Source organism: Bombus bifarius, unplaced genomic scaffold (genome assembly GCF_011952205.1).
Source record: "Bombus bifarius isolate JDL3187 unplaced genomic scaffold, Bbif_JDL3187 scf7180000009966_frag, whole genome shotgun sequence".
NCBI lineage: Eukaryota > Metazoa > Arthropoda > Insecta > Hymenoptera > Apidae > Bombus > Bombus bifarius.
The window spans coordinates 1-3332 of record NW_022885444.1 but is presented as its reverse complement, the minus strand read 5'-3'; the positions used below and the strand labels follow the sequence as shown (position 1 = coordinate 3332).

General features: G+C 53.9%; 1 pseudogene; it reads right to left on the bottom strand.

The window, feature by feature from the left end:
- Positions 1-204: 204 nt before the first annotated feature.
- LOC117215974 lies at positions 205-3149 on the bottom strand (annotated as a pseudogene).
- Between the last annotated feature and the right edge of the window lie 183 nt (positions 3150-3332).

Sequence of the window (3332 nt, the reverse complement as noted above, 5' to 3'; positions counted from 1 at the left end):
TCGCGCGTCTCAAGATGTCTTCCACTCTGCCCTAACCTCAGCCACGTTTTTCTCTGTCCACTCACGCTTCTATAAAAGCGATCTCCACTGTTCTTTATTCTTACTTTAATTCTCAAGCACTTTCACTCCACTTTCGCGTTATTTTCTCGCCCGATTTCTTTGCTTTTCCGCAAGAACTCGAACATAAAGTACGGAGCGACGTGAACGCGTGTTCTCAGTATGCCGCCATCTTGTGGACTCAGTAGATAGGGACAGAGGGAATCTCGTTAATCCATTCATGCGCGTCACTAATTAGATGACGAGGCATTTGGCTACCTTAAGAGAGTCATAGTTACTCCCGCCGTTTACCCGCGCTTTTTTGAATTTCTTCACGTTGACATTCAGAGCACTGGGCAGAAATCACATTGCGTCAACACCCTTGGGGGCCATCGCAATGCTTTGTTTTAATTAGACAGTCGGATTCCCCTAGTCCGTGCCAGTTCTGAGCTGAGCGTTGAATGGCGGCCGAAGAGAACGACCGCGACGGTATAACCGCCACGGAAGCCTCGCAGCAAGGAAGATCCGCGGGAGGCCAAGGCACGGGACCGAGCTCGGATCCGGGGTGCGCGACGATATCCACTCCCGAGAGAGATAGATACGCCGCGTCCCGTTCAGCTCGCCCAGGCCCGGCACGTCAGCCAAACCCGCTTCCCGACCAAGCCCGACACGCCCCGCTCCTCAGAGCCAATCCTTATTCCGAAGTTACGGATCCAATTTGCCGACTTCCCTTACCTACATTAATCTATCGACTAGAGGCTCTTTACCTTGGAGACCTGCTGCGGATATGGGTACGAACCGGCGCGACACCTCCACGTGGCCCTCTCCTGGATTTTCAAGGTCCGAGGGGAAGATCCGGACACCGCCGCAACTGCGGTGCTCTTCGCGTTCCAAACCCTATCTCCCTGCTAGAGGTTTCCAGGGAACTCGAACGCTTATACAGAAAAGAAAACTCTTCCCGGATCTCCCGACGGCGTCTCCAGGTCATTTTGGGTTACCCCGACGAACACTCTTACGAGGGCCCGAATGGTATGTGGTTCCGCTGCCGGGTTCCGGAATAGGAACCGGATTCCCTTTCGCCCAATGGGTGTGTATCTTTCGCTCATATATTATTATATATGTTTCGCTCAATTTGTTGTTGCGATTTTTGTGTATGATCTTAGGACACCTCATCTGCATAGGATTTCTCTTAGGGCTTAGGATCGACTGACTCGTGTGCAACGGCTGTTCACACGAAACCCTTCTCCACGTCAGTCCTCCAGGGCCTCGCTGGAGTATTTGCTACTACCACCAAGATCTGCACCGACGGCGGCTCCAGGCAGGCTCGCGCCCAGACCCTTCTGCGCACACCGCCGCGACCCTCCTACTCGTCAGAGCTTCATGAAGGACGGTCCCGGATCCCGCGAGGAGATCGCGAGACTCGCGTGCCTTCCCACTTGCCACTGACGGCGGAGTATAGGCGCGACGCTTCAGCGCCATCCATTTTCAGGGCTAGTTGCTTCGGCAGGTGAGTTGTTACACACTCCTTAGCGGATTCCGACTTCCATGGCCACCGTCCTGCTGTCTTAAGCAACCAACGCCTTTCATGGTATCCCATAAGCGTCGACTTAGGCGCCTTAACTCCACGTTTGGTTCATCCCACAGCGCCAGTTCTGCTTACCAAAATTGGCCCACTTGGCACTCTGATCCAATATCTCGTGGCTTCATGATCCAAGCAAGCCAGAGATCTCACCCATTTAAAGTTTGAGAATAGGTTGAGGTCGTTTCGGCCCCAAGGCCTCTAATCATTCGCTTTACCAGATGAGACTCGCACGCGTTCGATGAGAACGGTCGAGTGCCAGCTATCCTGAGGGAAACTTCGGAGGGAACCAGCTACTAGATGGTTCGATTAGTCTTTCGCCCCTATACCCAGTTCCGACGATCGATTTGCACGTCAGAATCGCTACGGACCTCCATCAGGGTTTCCCCTGACTTCGTCCTGACCAGGCATAGTTCACCATCTTTCGGGTCCCAACGTGTACGCTCTAGGTGCGCCTCTCCTCGCAATGAGAACGAGACGCCCCGGGAGTGCGAGGCCGCATAGTTGCGCGGCCCATCCTCCCTCCATCGACGCGAACGCCGATTTTCACTTTCATTTCGCCTTTAGGTTTCAAATGTCCCAATGACTCGCGCACATGTTAGACTCCTTGGTCCGTGTTTCAAGACGGGTCCTGAGAGTACCCAAAGCAATAGCGTCGCCGACCGGTAATTCGAGACTCGGCCAGTCCAAGATATCCGCACTGCTAACAGCTGCCGCATACCCGAGCACGGAACGTAAGTCCGAGACTACGGAGTAAGGGCGAAGCTTGCGGCGGTCTAGACGCACACACATTCGAGAATGGATTGGTTGCGGCCCGATACCGTGCGTGTACCGTCGTGCGGTCGGCCGGGCGACCGAGGGTCTGACGCGTGCGCCGAAGCGACGCGACAGGCGCCCGCTCGGGCCGTAGACCGACACACAACGGGTCGCGACGTTCTACTAGGGGAGAAGTGCACGACTACGACACCGGTGCGTTCGACACCGAGGATGGCGTGCCCTCGCTAGTGAGCTCCCGAAGGCCCACCCGGAGCATCGCTCATCAACGGGAACCGGCGCCGTCGACGATGAATCTCCCCATTCGATCTTTTGGGTTTCTCAGGTTTACCCCTGAACGGTTTCACGTACTCTTGAACTCTCTCTTCAAAGTTCTTTTCAACTTTTCCTCACGGTACTTGTTCGCTATCGGTCTCATGGTTGTATTTAGCCTTAGATGGGGTTTACCACCAACTTAGGGCTGCACTCTCAAGCAACCCGACTCTAAGGAGAGATCCTCCCGGGACGCGTTCCGGTCGCTATGGGCCTGGCACCCTCTATGGGTACATGGCCCCATTCAAGATGGATTTGGACGCGGTTCGACGTCTCGGGTCAATCAGATCCTCCCGAACACTACATTTCCCAACGGCGGAACCGCGGGATTCAGTGCTGGGCTAATTCCTGTTCGCTCGCCGTTACTAAGGAAATCCTTGTCAGTTTCTTTTCCTCCGCTTAGTAATATGCTTAAATTTAGCGGGTGATCTCGCCTAATCTGAGATCGCTTCAATGTCACGACGCGAAACGAAAATTCGTTCGTATCGTGTTTGCGTAGACTTGCAGAAAATGAAAGCTCGGAAAGATTCGGTGCGAGAGAAGGTGGTATGTATTTCTCTCGTCTCTATGCGAAAATCGCCTCAAAGAGAAAAAAAATCGAATAGGAGGAGAACACTCTCTATTCGATATA